Source organism: Brienomyrus brachyistius, chromosome 2, assembly GCF_023856365.1.
Source record: "Brienomyrus brachyistius isolate T26 chromosome 2, BBRACH_0.4, whole genome shotgun sequence".
NCBI lineage: Eukaryota > Metazoa > Chordata > Actinopteri > Osteoglossiformes > Mormyridae > Brienomyrus > Brienomyrus brachyistius.
The window spans coordinates 40,017,914-40,043,643 of NC_064534.1; the positions used below are offsets into that span (position 1 = coordinate 40,017,914).

General features: G+C 44.4%; 16 non-coding genes and 6 pseudogenes across 16 annotated transcripts; all 22 read left to right on the forward strand.

The window, feature by feature from the left end:
- Positions 1 to 300: 300 nt before the first annotated feature.
- Positions 301 to 419, forward strand: LOC125736696 (5S ribosomal RNA). Its single transcript, XR_007395970.1, has one exon. It is a non-coding gene; the product is annotated as a 5S ribosomal RNA (ribosomal RNA).
- A 1,076-nt stretch (positions 420 to 1,495) lies between these two features.
- On the forward strand, positions 1,496 to 1,614 carry LOC125735442 (5S ribosomal RNA). Its single transcript, XR_007394738.1, has one exon. It is a non-coding gene; the product is annotated as a 5S ribosomal RNA (ribosomal RNA).
- A 1,078-nt stretch (positions 1,615 to 2,692) lies between these two features.
- Positions 2,693 to 2,811, forward strand: LOC125736608 (5S ribosomal RNA). The gene has a single exon (XR_007395883.1). It is a non-coding gene; the product is annotated as a 5S ribosomal RNA (ribosomal RNA).
- Positions 2,812 to 3,891: 1,080 nt separating this feature from the next.
- Positions 3,892 to 4,010, forward strand: LOC125735523 (5S ribosomal RNA). The gene has a single exon (XR_007394818.1). It is a non-coding gene; the product is annotated as a 5S ribosomal RNA (ribosomal RNA).
- Positions 4,011 to 5,086: 1,076 nt separating this feature from the next.
- On the forward strand, positions 5,087 to 5,205 carry LOC125735524 (5S ribosomal RNA). The gene has a single exon (XR_007394819.1). It is a non-coding gene; the product is annotated as a 5S ribosomal RNA (ribosomal RNA).
- A 1,077-nt stretch (positions 5,206 to 6,282) lies between these two features.
- On the forward strand, positions 6,283 to 6,396 carry LOC125731519 (5S ribosomal RNA; annotated as a pseudogene).
- Positions 6,397 to 7,472: 1,076 nt separating this feature from the next.
- Positions 7,473 to 7,591, forward strand: LOC125736697 (5S ribosomal RNA). Its single transcript, XR_007395971.1, has one exon. It is a non-coding gene; the product is annotated as a 5S ribosomal RNA (ribosomal RNA).
- A 1,076-nt stretch (positions 7,592 to 8,667) lies between these two features.
- Positions 8,668 to 8,786, forward strand: LOC125735525 (5S ribosomal RNA). Its single transcript, XR_007394820.1, has one exon. It is a non-coding gene; the product is annotated as a 5S ribosomal RNA (ribosomal RNA).
- Positions 8,787 to 9,862: 1,076 nt separating this feature from the next.
- On the forward strand, positions 9,863 to 9,981 carry LOC125735526 (5S ribosomal RNA). The gene has a single exon (XR_007394821.1). It is a non-coding gene; the product is annotated as a 5S ribosomal RNA (ribosomal RNA).
- A 1,075-nt stretch (positions 9,982 to 11,056) lies between these two features.
- On the forward strand, positions 11,057 to 11,175 carry LOC125735527 (5S ribosomal RNA). Its single transcript, XR_007394822.1, has one exon. It is a non-coding gene; the product is annotated as a 5S ribosomal RNA (ribosomal RNA).
- Positions 11,176 to 12,251: 1,076 nt separating this feature from the next.
- On the forward strand, positions 12,252 to 12,365 carry LOC125731520 (5S ribosomal RNA; annotated as a pseudogene).
- Positions 12,366 to 13,442: 1,077 nt separating this feature from the next.
- On the forward strand, positions 13,443 to 13,556 carry LOC125731521 (5S ribosomal RNA; annotated as a pseudogene).
- Positions 13,557 to 14,633: 1,077 nt separating this feature from the next.
- LOC125733597 (5S ribosomal RNA) lies at positions 14,634 to 14,752 on the forward strand. The gene has a single exon (XR_007392937.1). It is a non-coding gene; the product is annotated as a 5S ribosomal RNA (ribosomal RNA).
- A 1,080-nt stretch (positions 14,753 to 15,832) lies between these two features.
- LOC125732149 (5S ribosomal RNA) lies at positions 15,833 to 15,951 on the forward strand (annotated as a pseudogene).
- A 1,074-nt stretch (positions 15,952 to 17,025) lies between these two features.
- On the forward strand, positions 17,026 to 17,143 carry LOC125732003 (5S ribosomal RNA; annotated as a pseudogene).
- Positions 17,144 to 18,220: 1,077 nt separating this feature from the next.
- Positions 18,221 to 18,339, forward strand: LOC125731697 (5S ribosomal RNA; annotated as a pseudogene).
- Positions 18,340 to 19,413: 1,074 nt separating this feature from the next.
- On the forward strand, positions 19,414 to 19,532 carry LOC125732863 (5S ribosomal RNA). Its single transcript, XR_007392227.1, has one exon. It is a non-coding gene; the product is annotated as a 5S ribosomal RNA (ribosomal RNA).
- Positions 19,533 to 20,614: 1,082 nt separating this feature from the next.
- On the forward strand, positions 20,615 to 20,733 carry LOC125736623 (5S ribosomal RNA). The gene has a single exon (XR_007395898.1). It is a non-coding gene; the product is annotated as a 5S ribosomal RNA (ribosomal RNA).
- A 1,077-nt stretch (positions 20,734 to 21,810) lies between these two features.
- LOC125733273 (5S ribosomal RNA) lies at positions 21,811 to 21,929 on the forward strand. Its single transcript, XR_007392623.1, has one exon. It is a non-coding gene; the product is annotated as a 5S ribosomal RNA (ribosomal RNA).
- A 1,079-nt stretch (positions 21,930 to 23,008) lies between these two features.
- On the forward strand, positions 23,009 to 23,127 carry LOC125735729 (5S ribosomal RNA). Its single transcript, XR_007395021.1, has one exon. It is a non-coding gene; the product is annotated as a 5S ribosomal RNA (ribosomal RNA).
- A 1,067-nt stretch (positions 23,128 to 24,194) lies between these two features.
- On the forward strand, positions 24,195 to 24,313 carry LOC125736777 (5S ribosomal RNA). Its single transcript, XR_007396046.1, has one exon. It is a non-coding gene; the product is annotated as a 5S ribosomal RNA (ribosomal RNA).
- A 1,082-nt stretch (positions 24,314 to 25,395) lies between these two features.
- LOC125734360 (5S ribosomal RNA) lies at positions 25,396 to 25,514 on the forward strand. The gene has a single exon (XR_007393676.1). It is a non-coding gene; the product is annotated as a 5S ribosomal RNA (ribosomal RNA).
- The last annotated feature ends 216 nt before the right edge of the window (positions 25,515 to 25,730 follow it).

A 25,730-nucleotide genomic window follows, 5' to 3' on the forward strand; every position in this document is an offset into this window, starting at 1 on the left:
TGCAGTAGGCAAAGGAGTAATGTTTGCTGGCGGGGGACGTGCGGCGATTAACCTGTGCGGTAGTGAAAAGGAGTTAAAAAGAAGGAAGTGTGCGGATGCGGAAAGAATGGAATAATTGTGGTAGGCTGCCGGCTGAGTAGTTTGGTGAATGTTTGGTGTGGGTCCGGCGCTGCCGATTGGATGGTGGGGCTGCAGTGTGAGTCAGATAAAAAAAAAAAAAACAGGAGTAGGATCCAATGGGACTAACTGGCATGTATAGAGGCGTGTAATGCAAAAGGGCTGTTTTTGGGAGTTTTTCTCGCTCACGGCCATACCACCCTGAACACGCCCGATCTCGTCTGATCTCGGAAGCCAAGCAGGGTAGGGTGTGGTTAGTACTTGGATGGGAGACCACCTGGGAATACCAGGTGCTGTAAGCTTTTCTCACTTTTACTTTATACAGGGGGCGCTCCACTTCACGATTAATTTAAATCTATCACTCCCCTTCCATTTTACTATTTTATATATATTTTTTTTTTTTCTCTCATTCATAAAGGCAGCTTTTAGAAGCTGTTTTACTCTAAATACTTCCTGGTAATTCCAGGTGCTGTAAGCTGTTCGTGCCTTTATTCCACCAGGGCGCGATCTTCTCACCAACTTGAAGACTGTCACTCCCCATTCACGTTTTACAACTTATTGTTAATGATAAAGAGACAGCTTTTTACACACAGTTTTAAACAAAGTACTGATATTATTCCTCTTCAACTGACCGCTTTGTTTTCTATGCAAAAACCACTTCGCCACAGAAGACTCGATATTATTGGCATAGCAAGTTCTGCTCTTCTCCTTTCAAAACTTGCTAAAAGCTGTATTTAAAAGAACAGATTGGCCGGGGTAATTCACACCCTTCAATGCCAGCTTAATATTTAGGTTAGTGGGAATCACAGAGGAATTAGGGATGGAAACTTCTTTGCTGGTGGTAGAAGCGGTCTGGTGAATTTTTAGAGAGAAGAGGCCGTCGATGTTTGAATGTAGAAAATTGTTCTGGCTGCAGCCTGCAGTATGGACTTGTTGGTGTGTGTAGCTCCCAGTGTTCTGACAGCGCGACGTTTTGGGGAAGCATGTGATTCAGCAGCTACCAGTGGGCTTCGTGCGGCGGAGATTTTGTGGCTGTTAGCGGAGTTGATAACAGAGGGTCGTTAAGAGAAGCCTACATGCAGTAGGCAAAGGAGTAATGTTTGCCGGCGGGGGACGTGCGGCGATTAACCTGTGCGGTAGTGAAAAGGAGTTAAAAAGAAGGAAGTGTGCGGATGCGGAAAGAATGGAATAATTGTGGTAGGCTGCCGGCTGAGTAGTTTGGTGAATGTTTGGTGTGGGTCCGGCGCTGCCGATTGGATGGTGGGGCTGCAGTGTGAGTCAGATAAAAAAAAAAAAAACCAGGAGTAGGATCCAATGGGACTAACTGGCATGTATAGACGCGTGTAATGCAAAAGGGCTGTTTTTGGTAGCATCTCTCGCTTACGGCCATACCACCCTGAACACGCCCGATCTCATCTGATCTTGGAAGCTAAACAGGTTAGGGTCTGGTTAGTACTGGGATGGGAGACCTCCTGGGAATACCAGGTGCTGTAAGCTTTTCTCACTTTTACTTTGTACAGGGGGCGCTCCACTTCACGATTAATTTAAATCTATCACTCCCCTTCCATTTTACTATTTTATATATATATTTTTTTTTTTCTCATTCCTAAAGGCAGCTTTTAGAAACCGTTTTACTCTAAATACTTCCTGGTAATTCTAGGTGCTGTAAGCTGTTCGTGCCTTTATTCCACCAGGGCGCGATCTTCTCACCAACTTGAAGACTGTCACTCCCCATTCACGTTTTACAACTTATTGTTAATGATAAAGAGACAGCTTTTTACACACAGTTTTAAACAAAGTACTGATATTATTCCTCTTCAACTGACCGCTTTGTTTTCTATGCAAAAACCACTTCGCCACAGAAGACTCGATATTATTGGCATAGCAAGTTCTGCTCTTCTCCTTTCAAAACTTGCTAAAAGCTGTATTTAAAAGAACAGATTGGCCGGGGTAATTCACACCCTTCAATGCCAGCTTAATATTTAGGTTAGTGGGAATCACAGAGGAATTAGGGATGGAAACTTCTTTGCTGGTGGTAGAAGCGGTCTGGTGAATTTTTAGAGAGAAGAGGCCGTCGATGTTTGAATGTAGAAAATTGTTGATCTGGCTGCAGCCTGCAGTATGGACTTGTTGGTGTGTGTAGCTCCCAGTGTTCTGACAGCGCGACGTTTTGGGGAAGCATGTGATTCAGCAGCTACCAGTGGGCTTCGTGCGGCGGAGATTTTGTGGCTGTTAGCGGAGTTGATAACAGAGGGTCGTTAAGAGAAGCCTACATGCAGTAGACAAAGGAGTAATGTTTGCCGGCGGGGGACGTGCGGCGATTAACCTGTGCGGTAGTGAAAAGGAGTTAAAAAGAAGGAAGTGTGCGGATGCGGAAAGAATGGAATAATTGTGGTAGGCTGCCGGCTGAGTAGTTTGGTGAATGTTTGGTGTGGGTCCGGCGCTGCCGATTGGATGGTGGGGCTGCAGTGTGAGTCAGATAAAAAAAAAAAAAACCAGGAGTAGGATCCAATGGGACTAACTGGCATGTATAGACGCGTGTAATGCAAAAGGGCTGTTTTTGGTAGCATCTCTCGCTTACGGCCATACCACCCTGAACACGCCCGATCTCATCTGATCTTGGAAGCTAAACAGGTTAGGGTCTGGTTAGTACTTGGATGGGAGACCTCCGGGGAATACCAGGTGCTGTAAGCTTTTCTCACTTTTACTTTATACAGGGGGCGCTCCACTTCACGATTAATTTAAATCTATCACTCCCCTTCCATTTTACTATTTTATATATATATATTTTTTTTTTTTCTCTCATTCATAAAGGCAGCTTTTAGAAACCGTTTTACTCTAAATACTTCCTGGTAATTCTAGGTGCTGTAAGCTGTTCGTGCCTTTATTCCACCAGGGCGCGATCTTCTCACAAACTTGAAGACTGTCACTCCCCATTCACGTTTTACAACTTATTGTTAATGATAAAGAGACAGCTTTTTACACACAGTTTTAAACAAAGTACTGATATTATTCCTCTTCAACTGACCGCTTTGTTTTCTATGCAAAAACCACTTCGCCACAGAAGACTCGATATTATTGGCATAGCAAGTTCTGCTCTTCTCCTTTCAAAACTTGCTAAAAGCTGTATTTAAAAGAACAGATTGGCCGGGGTAATTCACACCCTTCAATGCCAGCTTAATGTTTAGGTTAGTGGGAATCACAGAGGAATTAGGGATGGAAACTTCTTTGCTGGTGGTAGAAGCGGTCTGGTGAATTTTTAGAGAGAAGAGGCCGTCGATGTTTGAATGTAGAAAATTGTTCTGGCTGCAGCCTGCAGTATGGACTTGTTGGTGTGTGTAGCTCCCAGTGTTCTGACAGCGCGACGTTTTGGGGAAGCATGTGATTCAGCAGCTACCAGTGGGCTTCGTGCGGCGGAGATTTTGTGGCTGTTAGCGGAGTTGATAACAGAGGGTCGTTAAGAGAAGCCTACATGCAGTAGACAAAGGAGTAATGTTTGCCGGCGGGGGACGTGCGGCGATTAACCTGTGCGGTAGTGAAAAGGAGTTAAAAAGAAGGAAGTGTGCGGATGCGGAAAGAATGGAATAATTGTGGTAGGCTGCCGGCTGAGTAGTTTGGTGAATGTTTGGTGTGGGTCCGGCGCTGCCGATTGGATGGTGGGGCTGCAGTGTGAGTCAGATAAAAAAAAAAAAAACCAGGAGTAGGATCCAATGGGACTAACTGGCATGTATAGACGCGTGTAATGCAAAAGGGCTGTTTTTGGTAGCATCTCTCGCTTACGGCCATACCACCCTGAACACGCCCGATCTCATCTGATCTTGGAAGCTAAACAGGTTAGGGTCTGGTTAGTACTTGGATGGGAGACCTCCTGGGAATACCAGGTGCTGTAAGCTTTTCTCACTTTTACTTTGTACAGGGGGCGCTCCACTTCACGATTAATTTAAATCTATCACTCCCCTTCCATTTTACTATTTTATATATATTTTTTTTTTTTTTCTCATTCCTAAAGGCAGCTTTTAGAAACCGTTTTACTCTAAATACTTCCTGGTAATTCTAGGTGCTGTAAGCTGTTCGTGCCTTTATTCCACCAGGGCGCGATCTTCTCACCAACTTGAAGACTGTCACTCCCCATTCACGTTTTACAACTTATTGTTAATGATAAAGAGACAGCTTTTTACACACAGTTTTAAACAAAGTACTGATATTATTCCTCTTCAACTGACCGCTTTGTTTTCTATGCAAAAACCACTTCGCCACAGAAGACTCGATATTATTGGCATAGCAAGTTCTGCTCTTCTCCTTTCAAAACTTGCTAAAAGCTGTATTTAAAAGAACAGATTGGCCGGGGTAATTCACACCCTTCAATGCCAGCTTAATATTTAGGTTAGTGGGAATCACAGAGGAATTAGGGATGGAAACTTCTTTGCTGGTGGTAGAAGCGGTCTGGTGAATTTTTAGAGAGAAGAGGCCGTCGATGTTTGAATGTAGAAAATTGTTCTGGCTGCAGCCTGCAGTATGGACTTGTTGGTGTGTGTAGCTCCCAGTGTTCTGACAGCGCGACGTTTTGGGGAAGCATGTGATTCAGCAGCTACCAGTGGGATTCGTGCGGCGGAGATTTTGTGGCTGTTAGCGGAGTTGATAACAGAGGGTCGTTAAGAGAAGCCTACATGCAGTAGACAAAGGAGTAATGTTTGCCGGCGGGGGACGTGCGGCGATTAACCTGTGCGGTAGTGAAAAGGAGTTAAAAAGAAGGAAGTGTGCGGATGCGGAAAGAATGGAATAATTGTGGTAGGCTGCCGGCTGAGTAGTTTGGTGAATGTTTGGTGTGGGTCCGGCGCTGCCGATTGGATGGTGGGGCTGCAGTGTGAGTCAGATAAAAAAAAAAAAAACCAGGAGTAGGATCCAATGGGACTAACTGGCATGTATAGACGCGTGTAATGCAAAAGGGCTGTTTTTGGTAGCATCTCTCGCTTACGGCCATACCACCCTGAACACGCCCGATCTCATCTGATCTTGGAAGCTAAACAGGTTAGGGTCTGGTTAGTACTTGGATGGGAGACCTCCTGGGAATACCAGGTGCTGTAAGCTTTTCTCACTTTTACTTTATACAGGGGGCGCTCCACTTCACGATTAATTTAAATCTATCACTCCCCTTCCATTTTACTATTTTATATATATATATATTTTTTTCTCTCATTCATAAAGGCAGCTTTTAGAAACCGTTTTACTCTAAATACTTCCTGGTAATTCTAGGTGCTGTAAGCTGTTCGTGCCTTTATTCCACCAGGGCGCGATCTTCTCACAAACTTGAAGACTGTCACTCCCCATTCACGTTTTACAACTTATTGTTAATGATAAAGAGACAGCTTTTTACACACAGTTTTAAACAAAGTACTGATATTATTCCTCTTCAACTGACCGCTTTGTTTTCTATGCAAAAACCACTTCGCCACAGAAGACTCGATATTATTGGCATAGCAAGTTCTGCTCTTCTCCTTTCAAAACTTGCTAAAAGCTGTATTTAAAAGAACAGATTGGCCGGGGTAATTCACACCCTTCAATGCCAGCTTAATGTTTAGGTTAGTGGGAATCACAGAGGAATTAGGGATGGAAACTTCTTTGCTGGTGGTAGAAGCGGTCTGGTGAATTTTTAGAGAGAAGAGGCCGTCGATGTTTGAATGTAGAAAATTGTTCTGGCTGCAGCCTGCAGTATGGACTTGTTGGTGTGTGTAGCTCCCAGTGTTCTGACAGCGCGACGTTTTGGGGAAGCATGTGATTCAGCAGCTACCAGTGGGCTTCGTGCGGCGGAGATTTTGTGGCTGTTAGCGGAGTTGATAACAGAGGGTCGTTAAGAGAAGCCTGCATGCTGTAGGCAAAGGAGTAATGTTTGCCGGCGGGGGACGTGCGGCGATTAACCTGTGCGGTAGTGAAAAGGAGTTAAAAAGAAGGAAGTGTGCGGATGCGGAATGAATGGAATAATTGTGGTAGGCTGCCGGCTGAGTAGTTTGGTGAATGTTTGGTGTGGGTCCGGCGCTGCCGATTGGATGGTGGGGCTGCAGTGTGAGTCAGATAAAAAAAAAAAAAACCAGGAGTAGGATCCAATGGGACTAACTGGCATGTATAGACGCGTGTAATGCAAAAGGGCTGTTTTTGGTAGCAACTCTCGCTTACGGCCATACCACCCTGAACACGCCCGATCTCATCTGATCTCGGAAGCTGGGTAGGGTCTGGTTAGTACTTGGATGGGAGACCACCTGGGAATACCAGGTGCTGTAAGCTTTTCTCACTTTTACTTTATACAGGGGGCGCTCCACTTCACGATTAATTTAAATCTATCACTCCCCTTCCATTTTACTATTTTATATATATATTTTTTTTTTTTCTCTCATTCCTAAAGGCAGCTTTTAGAAACCGTTTTACTCTAAATACTTCCTGGTAATTCTAGGTGCTTTAAGCTGTTCGTGCCTTTATTCCACCAGTGCGCGATCTTCTCACAAACTTGAAGACTGTCACTCCCCATTCACGTTTTACAACTTATTGTTAATGATAAAGAGACAGCTTTTTACACACAGTTTTAAACAAAGTACTGATATTATTCCTCTTCAACTGACCGCTTTGTTTTCTATGCAAAAACCACTTCGCCACAGAAGACTCGATATTATTGGCATAGCAAGTTCTGCTCTTCTCCTTTCAAAACTTGCTAAAAGCTGTATTTAAAAGAACAGATTGGCCGGGGTAATTCACACCCTTCAATGCCAGCTTAATGTTTAGGTTAGTGGGAATCACAGAGGAATTAGGGATGGAAACTTCTTTGCTGGTGGTAGAAGCGGTCTGGTGAATTTTTAGAGAGAAGAGGCCGTCGATGTTTGAATGTAGAAAATAGTTCTGGCTGCAGCCTGCAGTATGGACTTGTTGGTGTGTGTAGCTCCCAGTGTTCTGACAGCGCGACGTTTTGGGGAAGCATGTGATTCAGCAGCTACCAGTGGGCTTTGTGCAGCGGAGATTTTGTGGCTGTTAGCGGAGTTGATAACAGAGGGTCGTTAAGAGAAGCCTACATGCAGTAGGCAAAGGAGTAATGTTTGCTGGCGGGGGACGTGCGGCGATTAACCTGTGCGGTAGTGAAAAGGAGTTAAAAAGAAGGAAGTGTGCGGATGCGGAAAGAATGGAATAATTGTGGTAGGCTGCCGGCTGAGTAGTTTGGTGAATGTTTGGTGTGGGTCCGGCGCTGCCGATTGGATGGTGGGGCTGCAGTGTGAGTCAGATAAAAAAAAAAAAACAGGAGTAGGATCCAATGGGACTAACTGGCATGTATAGAGGCGTGTAATGCAAAAGGGCTGTTTTTGGGAGTTTTTCTCGCTCACGGCCATACCACCCTGAACACGCCCGATCTCGTCTGATCTCGGAAGCCAAGCAGGGTAGGGTGTGGTTAGTACTTGGATGGGAGACCACCTGGGAATACCAGGTGCTGTAAGCTTTTCTCACTTTTACTTTATACAGGGGGCGCTCCACTTCACGATTAATTTAAATCTATCACTCCCCTTCCATTTTACTATTTTATATATATATATTTTTTTTCTCTCATTCATAAAGGCAGCTTTTAGAAGCCGTTTTACTCTAAATACTTCCTGGTAATTCCAGGTGCTGTAAGCTGTTCGTGCCTTTATTCCACCAGGGCGCGATCTTCTCACCAACTTGAAGACTGTCACTCCCCATTCACGTTTTACAACTTATTGTTAATGATAAAGAGACAGCTTTTTACACACAGTTTTAAACAAAGTACTGATATTATTCCTCTTCAACTGACCGCTTTGTTTTCTATGCAAAAACCACTTCGCCACAGAAGACTCGATATTATTGGCATAGCAAGTTCTGCTCTTCTCCTTTCAAAACTTGCTAAAAGCTGTATTTAAAAGAACAGATTGGCCGGGGTAATTCACACCCTTCAATGCCAGCTTAATATTTAGGTTAGTGGGAATCACAGAGGAATTAGGGATGGAAACTTCTTTGCTGGTGGTAGAAGCGGTCTGGTGAATTTTTAGAGAGAAGAGGCCGTCGATGTTTGAATGTAGAAAATTGTTCTGGCTGCAGCCTGCAGTATGGACTTGTTGGTGTGTGTAGCTCCCAGTGTTCTGACAGCGCGACGTTTTGGGGAAGCATGTGATTCAGCAGCTACCAGTGGGCTTCGTGCGGCGGAGATTTTGTGGCTGTTAGCGGAGTTGATAACAGAGGGTCGTTAAGAGAAGCCTACATGCAGTAGGCAAAGGAGTAATGTTTGCCGGCGGGGGACGTGCGGCGATTAACCTGTGCGGTAGTGAAAAGGAGTTAAAAAGAAGGAAGTGTGCGGATGCGGAAAGAATGGAATAATTGTGGTAGGCTGCCGGCTGAGTAGTTTGGTGAATGTTTGGTGTGGGTCCGGCGCTGCCGATTGGATGGTGGGGCTGCAGTGTGAGTCAGATAAAAAAAAAAAAAACCAGGAGTAGGATCCAATGGGACTAACTGGCATGTATAGACGCGTGTAATGCAAAAGGGCTGTTTTTGGTAGCATCTCTCGCTTACGGCCATACCACCCTGAACACGCCCGATCTCATCTGATCTTGGAAGCTAAACAGGTTAGGGTCTGGTTAGTACTTGGATGGGAGACCTCCTGGGAATACCAGGTGCTGTAAGCTTTTCTCACTTTTACTTTATACAGGGGGCGCTCCACTTCACGATTAATTTAAATCTATCACTCCCCTTCCATTTTACTATTTTATATATATATTTTTTTTTTCTCTCATTCATAAAGGCAGCTTTTAGAAGCCGTTTTACTCTAAATACTTCCTGGTAATTCCAGGTGCTGTAAGCTGTTCGTGCCTTTATTCCACCAGGGCGCGATCTTCTCACCAACTTGAAGACTGTCACTCCCCATTCACGTTTTACAACTTATTGTTAATGATAAAGAGACAGCTTTTTACACACAGTTTTAAACAAAGTACTGATATTATTCCTCTTCAACTGACCGCTTTGTTTTCTATGCAAAAACCACTTCGCCACAGAAGACTCGATATTATTGGCATAGCAAGTTCTGCTCTTCTCCTTTCAAAACTTGCTAAAAGCTGTATTTAAAAGAACAGATTGGCCGGGGTAATTCACACCCTTCAATGCCAGCTTAATATTTAGGTTAGTGGGAATCACAGAGGAATTAGGGATGGAAACTTCTTTGCTGGTGGTAGAAGCGGTCTGGTGAATTTTTAGAGAGAAGAGGCCGTCGATGTTTGAATGTAGAAAATTGTTCTGGCTGCAGCCTGCAGTATGGACTTGTTGGTGTGTGTAGCTCCCAGTGTTCTGACAGCGCGACGTTTTGGGGAAGCATGTGATTCAGCAGCTACCAGTGGGCTTCGTGCGGCGGAGATTTTGTGGCTGTTAGCGGAGTTGATAACAGAGGGTCGTTAAGAGAAGCCTACATGCAGTAGGCAAAGGAGTAATGTTTGCCGGCGGGGGACGTGCGGCGATTAACCTGTGCGGTAGTGAAAAGGAGTTAAAAAGAAGGAAGTGTGCGGATGCGGAAAGAATGGAATAATTGTGGTAGGCTGCCGGCTGAGTAGTTTGGTGAATGTTTGGTGTGGGTCCGGCGCTGCCGATTGGATGGTGGGGCTGCAGTGTGAGTCAGATAAAAAAAAAAAAAACCAGGAGTAGGATCCAATGGGACTAACTGGCATGTATAGACGCGTGTAATGCAAAAGGGCTGTTTTTGGTAGCATCTCTCGCTTACGGCCATACCACCCTGAACACGCCCGATCTCATCTGATCTTGGAAGCTAAACAGGTTAGGGTCTGGTTAGTACTTGGATGGGAGACCTCCTGGGAATACCAGGTGCTGTAAGCTTTTCTCACTTTTACTTTATACAGGGGCGCTCCACTTCACGATTAATTTAAATCTATCACTCCCCTTCCATTTTACTATTTTATATATATATTTTTTTTTTCTCTCATTCATAAAGGCAGCTTTTAGAAGCCGTTTTACTCTAAATACTTCCTGGTAATTCCAGGTGCTGTAAGCTGTTCGTGCCTTTATTCCACCAGGGCGCGATCTTCTCACCAACTTGAAGACTGTCACTCCCCATTCACGTTTTACAACTTATTGTTAATGATAAAGAGACAGCTTTTTACACACAGTTTTAAACAAAGTACTGATATTATTCCTCTTCAACTGACCGCTTTGTTTTCTATGCAAAAACCACTTCGCCACAGAAGACTCGATATTATTGGCATAGCAAGTTCTGCTCTTCTCCTTTCAAAACTTGCTAAAAGCTGTATTTAAAAGAACAGATTGGCCGGGGTAATTCACACCCTTCAATGCCAGCTTAATATTTAGGTTAGTGGGAATCACAGAGGAATTAGGGATGGAAACTTCTTTGCTGGTGGTAGAAGCGGTCTGGTGAATTTTTAGAGAGAAGAGGCCGTCGATGTTTGAATGTAGAAAATTGTTCTGGCTGCAGCCTGCAGTATGGACTTGTTGGTGTGTGTAGCTCCCAGTGTTCTGACAGCGCGACGTTTTGGGGAAGCATGTGATTCAGCAGCTACCAGTGGGCTTCGTGCGGCGGAGATTTTGTGGCTGTTAGCGGAGTTGATAACAGAGGGTCGTTAAGAGAAGCCTACATGCAGTAGGCAAAGGAGTAATGTTTGCCGGCGGGGGACGTGCGGCGATTAACCTGTGCGGTAGTGAAAAGGAGTTAAAAAGAAGGAAGTGTGCGGATGCGGAAAGAATGGAATAATTGTGGTAGGCTGCCGGCTGAGTAGTTTGGTGAATGTTTGGTGTGGGTCCGGCGCTGCCGATTGGATGGTGGGGCTGCAGTGTGAGTCAGATAAAAAAAAAAAAAACCAGGAGTAGGATCCAATGGGACTAACTGGCATGTATAGACGCGTGTAATGCAAAAGGGCTGTTTTTGGTAGCATCTCTCGCTTACGGCCATACCACCCTGAACACGCCCGATCTCATCTGATCTTGGAAGCTAAACAGGTTAGGGTCTGGTTAGTACTTGGATGGGAGACCTCCTGGGAATACCAGGTGCTGTAAGCTTTTCTCACTTTTACTTTATACAGGGGGCGCTCCACTTCACGATTAATTTAAATCTATCACTCCCCTTCCATTTTACTATTTTATATATATATTTTTTTTTTCTCTCATTCATAAAGGCAGCTTTTAGAAGCCGTTTTACTCTAAATACTTCCTGGTAATTCCAGGTGCTGTAAGCTGTTCGTGCCTTTATTCCACCAGGGCGCGATCTTCTCACCAACTTGAAGACTGTCACTCCCCATTCACGTTTTACAACTTATTGTTAATGATAAAGAGACAGCTTTTTACACACAGTTTTAAACAAAGTACTGATATTATTCCTCTTCAACTGACCGCTTTGTTTTCTATGCAAAAACCACTTCGCCACAGAAGACTCGATATTATTGGCATAGCAAGTTCTGCTCTTCTCCTTTCAAAACTTGCTAAAAGCTGTATTTAAAAGAACAGATTGGCCGGGGTAATTCACACCCTTCAATGCCAGCTTAATATTTAGGTTAGTGGGAATCACAGAGGAATTAGGGATGGAAACTTCTTTGCTGGTGGTAGAAGCGGTCTGGTGAATTTTTAGAGAGAAGAGGCCGTCGATGTTTGAATGTAGAAAATTGTTCTGGCTGCAGCCTGCAGTATGGACTTGTTGGTGTGTGTAGCTCCCAGTGTTCTGACAGCGCGACGTTTTGGGGAAGCATGTGATTCAGCAGCTACCAGTGGGCTTCGTGCGGCGGAGATTTTGTGGCTGTTAGCGGAGTTGATAACAGAGGGTCGTTAAGAGAAGCCTACATGCAGTAGGCAAAGGAGTAATGTTTGCCGGCGGGGGACGTGCGGCGATTAACCTGTGCGGTAGTGAAAAGGAGTTAAAAAGAAGGAAGTGTGCGGATGCGGAAAGAATGGAATAATTGTGGTAGGCTGCCGGCTGAGTAGTTTGGTGAATGTTTGGTGTGGGTCCGGCGCTGCCGATTGGATGGTGGGGCTGCAGTGTGAGTCAGATAAAAAAAAAAAAAACCAGGAGTAGGATCCAATGGGACTAACTGGCATGTATAGACGCGTGTAATGCAAAAGGGCTGTTTTTGGTAGCAACTCTCGCTTACGGCCATACCACCCTGAACACGCCCGATCTCATCTGATCTCGGAAGCTGGGTAGGGTCTGGTTAGTACTTGGATGGGAGACCACCTGGGAATACCAGGTGCTGTAAGCTTTTCTCACTTTTACTTTGTACAGGGGGCGCTCCACTTCACGATTAATTTAAATCTATCACTCCCCTTCCATTTTACTATTTTATATATATATTTTTTTTTTTCTCTCATTCATAAAGGCAGCTTTTAGAAACCGTTTTACTCTAAATACTTCCTGGTAATTCTAGGTGCTGTAAGCTGTTCGTGCCTTTATTCCACCAGGGCGCGATCTTCTCACAAACTTGAAGACTGTCACTCCCCATTCACGTTTTACAACTTATTGTTAATGATAAAGAGACAGCTTTTTACACACAGTTTTAAACAAAGTACTGATATTATTCCTCTTCAACTGACCGCTTTGTTTTCTATGCAAAAACCACTTCGCCACAGAAGACTCGATATTATTGGCATAGCAAGTTCTGCTCTTCTCCTTTCAAAACTTGCTAAAAGCTGTATTTAAAAGAACAGATTGGCCGGGGTAATTCACACCCTTCAATGCCAGCTTAATGTTTAGGTTAGTGGGAATCACAGAGGAATTAGGGATGGAAACTTCTTTGCTGGTGGTAGAAGCGGTCTGGTGAATTTTTAGAGAGAAGAGGCCGTCGATGTTTGAATGTAGAAAATTGTTCTGGCTGCAGCCTGCAGTATGGACTTGTTGGTGTGTGTAGCTCCCAGTGTTCTGACAGCGCGACGTTTTGGGGAAGCATGTGATTCAGCAGCTACCAGTGGGCTTCGTGCGGCGGAGATTTTGTGGCTGTTAGCGGAGTTGATAACAGAGGGTCGTTAAGAGAAGCCTGCATGCAGTAGGCAAAGGAGTAATGTTTGCCGGCGGGGGACGTGCGGCGATTAACCTGTGCGGTAGTGAAAAGGAGTTAAAAAGAAGGAAGTGTGCGGATGCGGAATGAATGGAATAATTGTGGTAGGCTGCCGGCTGAGTAGTTTGGTGAATGTTTGGTGTGGGTCCGGCGCTGCCGATTGGATGGTGGGGCTGCAGTGTGAGTCAGATAAAAAAAAAAAAAACCAGGAGTAGGATCCAATGGGACTAACTGGCATGTATAGACGCGTGTAATGCAAAAGGGCTGTTTTTGGTAGCAACTCTCGCTTACGGCCATACCACCCTGAACACGCCCGATCTCATCTGATCTCGGAAGCTGGGTAGGGTCTGGTTAGTACTTGGATGGGAGACCACCTGGGAATACCAGGTGCTGTAAGCTTTTCTCACTTTTACTTTGTACAGGGGGCGCTCCACTTCACGATTAATTTAAATCTATCACTCCCCTTCCATTTTACTATTTTATATATATATATTTTTTTTTTCTCTCATTCCTAAAGGCAGCTTTTAGAAACCGTTTTACTCTAAATACTTCCTGGTAATTCTAGGTGCTTTAAGCTGTTCGTGCCTTTATTCCACCAGTGCGCGATCTTCTCACAAACTTGAAGACTGTCACTCCCCATTCACGTTTTACAACTTATTGTTAATGATAAAGAGACAGCTTTTTACACACAGTTTTAAACAAAGTACTGATATTATTCCTCTTCAACTGACCGCTTTGTTTTCTATGCAAAAACCACTTCGCCACAGAAGACTCGATATTATTGGCATAGCAAGTTCTGCTCTTCTCCTTTCAAAACTTGCTAAAAGCTGTATTTAAAAGAACAGATTGGCCGGGGTAATTCACACCCTTCAATGCCAGCTTAATGTTTAGGTTAGTGGGAATCACAGAGGAATTAGGGATGGAAACTTCTTTGCTGGTGGTAGAAGCGGTCTGGTGAATTTTTAGAGAGAAGAGGCCGTCGATGTTTGAATGTAGAAAATTGTTCTGGCTGCAGCCTGCAGTATGGACTTGTTGGTGTGTGTAGCTCCCAGTGTTCTGACAGCGCGATGTTTTGGGGAAGCATGTGATTCAGCAGCTACCAGTGGGCTTCGTGCGGCGGAGATTTTGTGGCTGTTAGCGGAGTTGATAACAGAGGGTCGTTAAGAGAAGCCTACATGCAGTAGGCAAAGGAGTAATGTTTGCCGGCGGGGGACGTGCGGCGATTAACCTGTGCGGTAGTGAAAAGGAGTTAAAAAGAAGGAAGTGTGCGGATGCGGAAAGAATGGAATAATTGTGGTAGGCTGCCGGCTGAGTAGTTTGGTGAATGTTTGGTGTGGGTCCGGCGCTGCCGATTGGATGGTGGGGCTGCAGTGTGAGTCAGATAAAAAAAAAAAAACCAGGAGTAGGATCCAATGGGACTATCTGGCATGTATAGACGCGTGTAATGCAAAAGGGCTGTTTTTGGTAGCATCTCTCGCTTACAGCCATACCACCCTGAACACGCCCGATCTCGTCTGATCTTGGAAGCTAAGCAGGGTAGGGTCTGGTTAGTACTTGGATGGGAGACCACCTGGGAATACCAGGTGCTGTAAGCTTTTCTCACTTTTACTTTATACAGGGGGCGCTCCACTTCACGATTAATTTAAATCTATCACTCCCCTTCCATTTTACTATTTTATATATATATATATTTTTTTCTCTCATTCATAAAGGCAGCTTTTAGAAACCGTTTTACTCTAAATACTTCCTGGTAATTCTAGGTGCTGTAAGCTGTTCGTGCCTTTATTCCACCAGGGCGCGATCTTCTCACAAACTTGAAGACTGTCACTCCCCATTCACGTTTTACAACTTATTGTTAATGATAAAGAGACAGCTTTTTACACACAGTTTTAAACAAAGTACTGATATTATTCCTCTTCAACTGACCGCTTTGTTTTCTATGCAAAAACCACTTCGCCACAGAAGACTCGATATTATTGGTATAGCAAGGTCTGCTCTTCTCCTCCTTTCAAAACTTGCTAAAAGCTGTATTTAAAAGAGCAGGTTGGCCGGGGTAATTCACACCCTTCAATGCTAGCTTAATGTTTAGGTTAGTGGGAATCACAGAGGAATTAGGGATGGAAACTTCTTTGCTGATGGTAGAAGCGGTCTGGTGAATTTTTAGAGAGAAGAGGCCGTCGATGTTTCAATGTAGAAAAATGTTCTGACTGCAGCCTGCAGTATGGACTTGTTGGCGTGTGTAGCTCCCAGTGTTCTGACAGCGTAACGTTTTGGGGAAGCATGTGATTCAACAGCTACCAGTGGGCTTCGTGCGGCAGAGATTTTGTGGCTGTTAGCGGAGTTGATAACAGAGGGTCGTTAAGAGAAGCCTGCATGAGGTAGGCAAAGGAGTAATGTTTGCCGGCGGGGGACGTGCGGCGATTAACCTGTGCGGTAGTGAAAAGGAGTTAAAGAGAAGGAAGTGTGCGGATGCGGAAAGAATGGAATAATTGTGGTAGGCTGCCGGCTGAGTAGTTTGGTGAATGTTTGGTGTGGTTCCGGCACTGCCGATTGGATGGTGGGGCTGCAGTGTGAGTCAGATAAAAAAAAAAAAAAACAGGAGTAGGATCCACTTGGACTAACTGGCATGTATAGAGGCGTGTAATGCAAAAGGACTGTTTTTGGTAGTTTTTCTCGCTCACGGCCGTACCACCCTGAACACGCCCGATCTTGTCTGATCTCAGAAGCCAAGCAAGATAGGGTCTGGTTAGTACTTGGATGGGAGACCTACTGGGAATACCACGTGCTGTAAGCTTTTCTCACTTTTACTTTATACAGGGGGCACTCCACTTCACGATTAATTCAAATCTATCACTCCCCTTCCATTTTACTATTTTATATATATTTTTTTTTTCTTTCATTCATAAAGGCAGCTTTTACACACCGTTTTACTCTAAATACTGCCTGGTAATTATAGCTGCTGTAAGCTGTTCGTGCCTTTATTCCACCAGGGCGCGATCTTCTCACAAACTTGAAGACTGTCACTCCCCATTCACGTTTTACAACTTATTGTTAATAATAAAGAGACAGCTTTTTACACACAGTTTTAAACAAAGTACTGATATAATTCCTCTTAAACTCACCGCTTTATTTTCTATGCAAAAACCACTTCGCCACAGAATATTCGATATTATTAGCATATTATCTGCTCTTCTCCTCCTTTCAAAACTTGCTAAAAGCTGTATTTAAAAGAGCAGGTTGGCCGGGGTAATTCACATCCTTCAATGCCAGCTTAATGTTTAGGTTAGTGGGAATCACAGAGGAATTAGGGATGGAAACTTCTTTCCTGGTGGTAGAAGCGGTCTGGTGAATTTTTAGAGAGAAGAGGCCGTCGATGTTTGAATGTAGAAAATTGTTCTGGCTGCAGCCTGCAGTATGGACTTGTTGGCGTGTGTAGCTCCCAGTGTTCTGACAGCGTGACATTTTGGGGAAGCATGTGATTCAACAGCAACCAGTGGGCTTCGTGCGGCGGAGATTTTGTGGCTGTTAGCGGAGTTGATAACAGAGGGTCTTTAAGAGAAGCCTGCATGCGGTAGGCAAATGAGTAATGTTTGCCGGCGGGGGACGTGCGGCGATTAACCTGTTCGGTAGTGAAAAGGACTTAACGAGAAGGAAGTGTGCGGATGCGGAAAGAATGGAATAATTGTGGTAGGCTGCCGGCTGAGTAGTTTGGTGAATGTTTGGAGTGGGTGCGGCGCAGCCGATTGGATGGTGGTGCTGCAGTGTGAGTCAGATAAAAAAAAAAAAAAACAGGAGTAGGATCCAATGGGACTAACTGGCATGTATAGAGGCGTGTAATGCAAAAGGGCTGTTTTTGTTCGCGGCTCTCGCTTATGGCCATACCACCCTGAACGCGCCCGATCTCGTCTTATCTCGGAAGCAAAGCAGGCTAGGGTCTGGTTAGTTCTTGGATGGAGACCACCTGGGAATACCAGGTGCTGTAAGCTTTTCTCACTTTTACTTTATACAGGGGGCGCTCCACTTCACGATTAATTTAAATCTATCACTCCCCTTCCATTTTAATATTTTATATATTTCTTTTTTCTCTCATTCATAAAGGCAGCTTTTACACACCGTTTTACTCTAAATACTGCCTGGTAATTATAGCTGCTGTAAGCTGTTCGTGCCTTTATTCCACCAGGGCGCGATCTTCTCACAAACTTGAAGACTGTCACTCCCCATTCACGTTTTACAACTTATTGTTAATAATAAAGAGACAGCTTTTTACACACAGTTTTAAACAAAGTACTAATATAATTCCTCTTCAACTCACCGCTTTGTTTTCTATGCAAAAACGACTTCACCACAGAAGACTCGATATTATTGGCATAGCATGGTCTGCTCTTCTCCTCCTTTAAAAACTCGCTAAAAGCTGTCTTTAAAAGAGCAGGTTGGCCGGGGTAATTCACACCCTTCAATGCCAACTTAATGTTTAGGTTAGTGGGAATCACAGAGGAATTAGGGATAGAAACTTCTTTGCTGGTGGTAGAAGTGGTCTGGTGAATTTTTAGAGAGAAGAGGCCGTCGATGTTTGAATGTAGAAAATTGTTCTGGCTGCAGCCTGCAGTATGGACCTGTTGGCGTGTGTAGCTCCCAGTGTTCTGACAGCGCGACGTTTTGGGGAAGCATGTGATTCAACAGCTACCAGTGGGCTTCGTGCGGCGGAGATTTTGTGGCTGTTAGCGGAGTTGATAACAGAAAGTCATTAAGAGAAGCCTGCATGCGGTAGGCAAAGGAGGAATGTTTGCTGGTGGGGGACGTGCGGCGATTAACCTGTGCGGTAGTGTAAAGGAGTTAAAGTGAAGGAAGTGTGCGGATACGGAAAGAATGGGATAATTGTGGTAGGCTGCCGGCTGAGTAGTTTGGTGAATGTTTGGTGTGGGTCCGGCGCTGCCGATTGGATGGTGGTGCTGCAGTGTGAGTCAGATAAAAAAAAAAAAAAAACCAGGAGTAGGATCCAATGGGACTAACTGGCATGTATAGAGGCGTGTAATGCAAAAGGGCTGTTTTTGGTAGCGTCTCTTGCTTGAGGCCATACCACCCTGAACACGCCCGATCTCATCTGATCTTGGAAGCTAAGCAGGGTAGGCTGTGGTTAGTACTTGGATGGGAGACCACCTGGGAATACCAGGTGCTGTAAGCGTTTCTCACTTTTACTTTATACAGGGGGCGCTCCACTTCACGATTAATTTAAATCTAGCACTCCCCTTCCATTTTACTATTTTATATATATATTTTTTTTCTCTCTTTCATAAAGCCAGCTTTTAGAAACCGTTTTACTCTAAATACTTCCTGGTAATTCTAGGTGCTGTAAGCTCTTCGTGCCTTTATTCCACCAGGGCGCGATCTTCTCACAAACTTGAAGACTGTCACTCCCCATTCACTTTTTACAACTTATTGTTAATGATAAAGAGACAGCTTTTTACACACAGTTTTAAACAAAGTACTGATATTATTCCTCTTCAACTGACCGCTTTGTTTTCTATGCAAAAACCACTTCGCCACAGAAGACTCGATATTATTGGCATAGCAAGTTCTGCTCTTCTCCTTTCAAAACTTGCTAAAAGCTGTATTTAAAAGAACGGATTGGCCGGGGTAATTCACACCCTTCAATGCCAGCTTAATGTTTAGGTTAGTGGGAATCACAGAGGAATTAGGGATGGAAACTTCTTTGCTGGTGGTAGAAGCGGTCTGGTGAATTTTTAGAGAGAAGAGGCCGTCGATGTTTGGATTTAGAAAATTGTTCTGGCTGCAGCCTGCAGTATGGACTTGTTGGTGTGTGTAGCTCCCAGTGTTCTGACAGCGCGACGTTTTGGGGAAGCATGTGATTCAGCAGCTACCAGTGGGCTTCGTGCGGCGGAGATTTTGTGGCTGTTAGCGGAGTTGATAACACAGGGTCGTTAAGAGAAGCCTGCATGCAGTAGGCAAAGGAGTAATGTTTGCCGGCGGGGGACGTGCGGCGATTAACCTGTGCGGTAGTGAAAAGGAGTTAAAAAGAAGGAAGTGTGCGGATGCGGAAAGAATGGAATAATTGTGGTAGGCTGCCGGCTGAGTAGTTTGGTGAATGTTTGGTGTGGGTCCGGCGCTGCCGATTGGATGGTGGTGCTGCAGTGTGAGTCAGATAAAAAAAAAAAAAACCAGGAGTAGGATCCAATGGGACTAACTGGCATGTATAGACGCGTATAATGCAAAAGGGCTGTTTTTGGTCAAGTCTCTCGCTTACGGCCATACCACCCTGAACACGCCCGATCTCATCCGATCTCGGAAGCCAAGCAGGGTAGGGTCTGGTCAGTACTTGGATGGGAGACCTCCTGGGAATACCAGGTGCTGTAAGCTTTTCTCACTTTTACTTTATACAGGGGGCGCTCCACTTCACGATTAATTTAAATCTATCACTCCCCTTCCATTTTACTATTTTATATATATATATATTTTTTTTTTCTCTCATTCATAAAGGCAGCTTTTACACACCGTTTTACTCTAAATACTTCCTGGTAATTCTAGGTGCTGTAAGCTGTTCGTGCCTTTATTCCACCAGGGTGCGATCTTCTCACAAACTTGAAGACTGTCACTCCCCATTCACGTTTTACAACTTATTGTTAATGATAAAGAGACAGCTTTTTACACACAGTTTTAAACAAAGTACTGATATTATTCCTCTTCAACTGACCGCTTTGTTTTCTATGCAAAAACCACTTCGCCACAGAATATTCGATATTATTGGCATATTATCTGCTATTCTCCTCCTTTCAAAACTTGCTAAAAGCTGTATTTAAAAGAACAGATTGGCCGGGGTAATTCACACCCTTCAATGCCAGCTTAATGTTTAGGTTAGTGGGAATCACAGAGGAATTAGGGATGGAAACTTCTTTGCTGGTGGTAGAAGCGGTCTGGTGAATTTTTAGAGAGAAGAGGCTGTCGATGTTTGAATGTAGAAAATTGTTCTGGCTGCAGCCTGCAGTATGGACTTGTTGGTGTGTGTAGCTCCCAGTGTTCTGACAGCGCGACGTTTTGGGGAAGCATGTGATTCAGCAGCTATCAGTGGGCTTCGTGCGGCGGAGATTTTGTGGCTGTTAGCAGAGTTGATAACAGAGGGTTGTTAAGAGAAGCCTGCATGCGGTAGGCAAATGAGTAATGTTTGCCGGCGGGGGACGTGCGGCGATTAACCTGTGAGGTAGTGAAAAGGACTTAAAGAGAAGGAAGTGTGCGGATGCGGAAAGAATGGAATAATTGTGGTAGGCTGCCAGCTGAGTAGTTTGGTGAATGTTTGGTGTGGGTCCGGCGCTGCCGATTGGATGGTGGTGCTGCAGTGTGAGTCAGATAAAAAAAAAAAAAAAACCAGGAGTAGGATCCAATGGGACTAACTGGCATGTATAGACGCGTGTAATGCAAAAGGGCTGTTTTTGGTTGCATCTCTCCCTTACGGCCGTACCACCCTGAACACGCCCGATCTCGTCTGATCTTGGAAGCTAAGCAGGGTAGGGTCTGGTTAGTACTTGGATGGGTGACCACCTGGGAATGCCAGGTGCTGTAAGCTTTTCTCACTTTTACTTTATACAGGGGGCGCTCCACTTCACGATTAATTTAAATCTAGCACTCCCCTTCCATTTTACTATTTTATATATATATATATTTTATCTCTCTTTCATAAAGCCAGCTTTTAGAAACCGTTTTACTCTAAATACTTCCTGGTAATTCTAGGTGCTGTAAGCTGTTCGTGCCTTTATTCCACCAGGGCGCGATCTTCTCACAAACTTGAAAACTGTCACTCCCCATTCACGTTTTACAACTTATTGTTAATGATAAAGAGACAGCTTTTTACACACAGTTTTAAACAAAGTACTGATATTATTCCTCTTCAACTGACCGCTTTGTTTTCTATGCAAAAACCACTTCGCCACAGAAGACTCGATATTATTGGCATACCAAGTTCTGCTCTTCTCCTTTCAAAACTTGCTAAAAGCTGTATTTAAAAGAACAGATTGGCCGGGGTAATTCACACCCTTCAATGCCAGCTTAATGTTTAGGTTAGTGGGAATCACAGAGGAATTTGGAATGGAAACTTCTTTGCTGGTGGTAGAAGCGGTCTGGTGAATTTTTAGAGAGAAGAGGCCGTCGATGTTTGAATGTAGAAAATTGTTCTGGCTGCAGCCTGCAGTATGGACTTCTTGGTGTGTGTAGCTCCCAGTGTTCTGACAGCGCGACGTTTTGGGGAAGCATGTGATTCAGCAGCTACCAGTGGGCTTCGTGCGGCGGAGATTTTGTGGCTGTTAGCGGAGTTGATAACAGAGGGTCGTTAAGAGAAGTCTGCATGCAGTAGGCAAAGGAGTAATGTTTGCCGGCGGGGGACGTGCGGCGATTAACCTGTGCGGTAGTGAAAAGGAGTTAAAAAGAAGGAAGTGTGCGGATGCGGAAAGAATGGAATAATTGTGGTAGGCTGCCGGCTGAGTAGTTTGGTGAATGTTTGGTGTGGGTCCGGCGCTGCCGATTGGATGGTGGGGCTGCAGTGTGAGTCAGATAAAAAAAAAAAAAGTACATTAGTAGGATCCAATGGGACCAACTGGCATGTATAGAGGCGTGTAATGCAAAAGGGCTGTTTTTGGTAGCATCTCTCGCTTACGGCCATACCACCCTGAACACGCCTGATCTCGTCTGATCTCAGAAGCCAAGCAGGGTAGGGTCTGGTTAGTACTTGGATGGGAGACCTCCTGGGAATACCAGGTGCTGTAAGCTTTTCTCACTTTTACTTTATACAGGGGGCGCTCCACTTCACGATTAATTTAAATCTATCACTCCCCTTCCATTTTACTATTTTATATATATATATATATTTTTCTCTCATTCATAAAGGCAGCTTTTACACACCATTTTACTCTAAATACTTCCTGGTAATTCTAGGTGCTGTAAGCTGTTCGTGCCTTTATTCCACCAGGGCGCGATCTTCTCACAAACTTGAAGACTGTCACTCCCCATTCACGTTTTACAACTTATTGTTAATGATAAAGAGACAGCTTTTTACACACAGTTTTAAACAAAGTACTGATATTATTCCTCTTCAATTGACCGCTTTGTTTTCTATGCAAAAACCACTTCGCCACAGAAGACTCGATATTATTGGCATAGCAAGTTCTGCTCTTCTCCTTTCAAAACTTGCTAAAAGCTGTATTTAAAAGAACAGATTGGCCGGGGTAATTCACACCCTTCAATGCCAGCTTAATGTTTAGGTTAGTGGGAATCACAGAGGAATTAGGGATGGAAACTTCTTTGCTGGTGGTAGAAGCGGTCTGGTGAATTTTTAGAGAGAAGAGGCCGTCGATGTTTGAATGTAGAAAATTGTTCTGGCTGCAGCCTGCAGTATGGACTTGTTGGTGTGTGTAGCTCCCAGTGTTCTGACAGCGCAACGTTTTGGGGAAGCATGTGATTCAGCAGCTACCAGTGGGCTTCGTGCGGCGGAGATTTTGTGGCTGTTAGCGGAGTTGATAACAGAGGGTCGTCAAGAGAAGCCTGCATGCAGTAGGCAAAGGAGAAATGTTTGCTGGCGGGGGACGTGCGGCGATTAACCTGTGCGGTAGTGAAAAGGAGTTAAAGAGAAGGAAGTGTGCGGATGTGGAAAGAATGGAATTATTGTGGTAGGCTGCCGGCTGAGTGGTTTGGTGAATGTCTGGTGTGGGTCCGGCGCTGCCGATTGGATGGTGGTGCTGCAGTGTGAGTCAGATAAAAAAAAAAAAAAAACAAGGAGTAGGATCCAATGGGACTAACTGGCATGTATAGACGCGTGTAATGCAAAAGGGCTGTTTTTGGTAGCGTCTTTCGCTTACGGCCATACCACCCTGAACACGCCAGATCTCGTCTGATCTTGGAAGCTAAGCAGGGTAGGGTCTGGTTAGTACTTGGATGGGAGACCACTTGGGAATACCAGGTGCTGTAAGCTATTCTCACTTTTACTTTATACAGGGGGCGCTCCACTTCACGATTAATTTAAATCTATCACTTCCCTTCCATTTTACTATTTTATATATACATTTTTTTTTCTCTCTCTTTCATAAAGGCAGCTTTTAGAAACCGTTTTACTCTAAATACTGCCTGGCAATTCTAGGTGCTGTAAGCTGTTCGTGCCTTTATTCCACCAGGGAGCGATCTTCTCACAAACTTGAAGACTGTCACTCCCCATTTACGTTTTACAACTTATTGTTAATGATAAAGAGACAGCTTTTTACACACAGTTTTAAACAAAGTACTGATATAATTCCTCTTCAACTCACCACTTTGTTTTCTATGCAAAAACCACTTCGCCACAGAAGACTCGATATTATTGGCATATTATCTGCTCTTCTCCTCCTTTCAAAACTTGCTAAAAGCTGTATTTAAAAGAGCAGGTTGGCCGGGGTAATTCACACCCTTCAATGCCAGATTAATGTTTAGGTTAGTGGGAATCACAGAGGAATTAGGGATGGAAACTTCTTTGCTGGTGGTGAATTTTTAGAGAGAAGAGGCCGTCGATGTTTGAATGTAGAAAATTGTTCTGGCTGCAGCCTGCAGTATGGACTTGTTGGTGTGTGTAGCTCCCAGTGTTCTGACAGCGCGACGTTTTGGGGAAGCATGTGATTCAGCAGCTACCAGTGGGCTTCGTGCGGCGGAGATTTTGTGGCTGTTAGCGGAGTTGATAACAGAGTGTCGTTAAGAGAAGCCTGCATGCAGTAGGCAAAGGAGTAATGTTTGCCGGCGGGGGACGTGCGGCGATTAACCTGTGCGGTAGTGAAAAGGAGTTAAAAAGAAGGAAGTGTGCGGATGCGGAAAGAATGGAATAATTGTGGTAGGCTGCCGGCTGAGTAGTTTGGTGAATGTTTGGTGTGGGTCCGGCGCTGCCGATTGGATGGTGGGGCTGCAGTGTGAGTCAGATAAAAAAAAAAAAAAACAGGAGTAGGATCCAATCCTACTAACTAACTTTTATGTATAGACGCGTGTAATGCAAAAGGGCTGTTTTTGGTAGCATCTCTCGCTTACGGCCATACCACCCTGAACACGCCCGATCTCGTCTGATCTCGGAAGCTAAGCAGGGTAGGGTCTGGTTAGTACTTGGATGGGAGACCACCTGGGAATACCAGGTGCTGTAAGCTTTTCTCACTTTTACTTTATACAGGGGGCGCTCCACTTCACGATTAATTTAAATCTATCACTCCCCTTCCATTTTACTATTTTATATATATATATATTTTTTTTTCTCTCATTCATAAAGGCAGCTTTTACACACGTTTTACTCTAAATACTGCCTGGTAATTCTAGGTGCTGTAAGCTGTTCGTGCCTTTATTCCACCAGGGCATGATCTTCTCACAAACTTGAAGACTGTCACTCCCCATTCACGTTTTACAACTTATTGTTAATAATAAAGAGACAGCTTTTTACACACCGTTTTAAACAAAGTACTGATATAATTCCTCTTCAACTCACCGCTTTGTTTTCTATGCAAAAACCACTTCGCCACAGAAGACTCGATATTATTGGCATAGCAAGGTCTGCTCTTCTCCTCCTTTCAAAACTTGCTAAAAGCTGTATTTAAAAGAGCAGGTTGGCCGGGGTAATTCACACCCTTCAATGCCAGCTTAATGTTTAGGTTAGTGGGAATCACAGAGGAATTAGGGATGAAAACTTCTTTGCTGGTGGTAGAAGCGGTCTGGTGAATTTTTAGAGAGAAGAGGCCGTCGATGTTTGAATGTAGAAAATTGTTCTGGCTGCAGCCTGCAGTATGGACTTCTTGGTGTGTGTAGCTCCCAGTGTTCTGACAGCGCGACGTTATGGGGAAGCATGTGATTCAGCAGCTACCAGTGGGCTTCGTGCGGCGGAGATTTTGTGGCTGTTAGCGGAGTTGATAACAGAAGGTCATTAAGAGAAGCCTGCATGCGGTAGGCAAAGGAGTAATGTTTGCCGGCGGGGGACGTGCGGTGATTAACCTGTGCGGTAGTGAAAAGGAGTTAAAGAGAAGGAAGTGTGCGGATGCGGAAAGAATGGAATAATTGTGGTAGGCTGCCGGCTGAGTAGTTTGGTGAATGTTTGGTGTGGTTCCGGCACTGCCGATTGGATGGTGGGGCTGCAGTGTGAGTCAGATAAAAAAAAAAAAAAAACAGGAGTAGGATCCAATGAGACTAACTGGCATGTATAGACGCGTGTAATGCAAAACGGCTATTTTTGGTAGCGTCTCTCGCTTGCGGCCATACCACCCTGAACGCGCCCGATCTCGTCTGATCTCGGAAGCTAAGCAGGCTAGGGTCTGGTTAGTACTTGGATGGGAGACCACCTGGGAATACCAGGTGCTGTAAGCTTTTCTCACTTTTACTTTATACAGGGGGCGCTCCACTTCACGATTAATTTAAATCTATCACTCCCCTTCCATTTTACTATTTTATATATTTCTTTTTTCTCTCATTCATAAAGGCAGCTTTTACACACCGTTTTACTCTAAATACTGCCTGGTAATTATAGCTGCTGTAAGCTGTTCGTGCCTTTATTCCACCAGGGAGCGATCTTCTCACAAATTT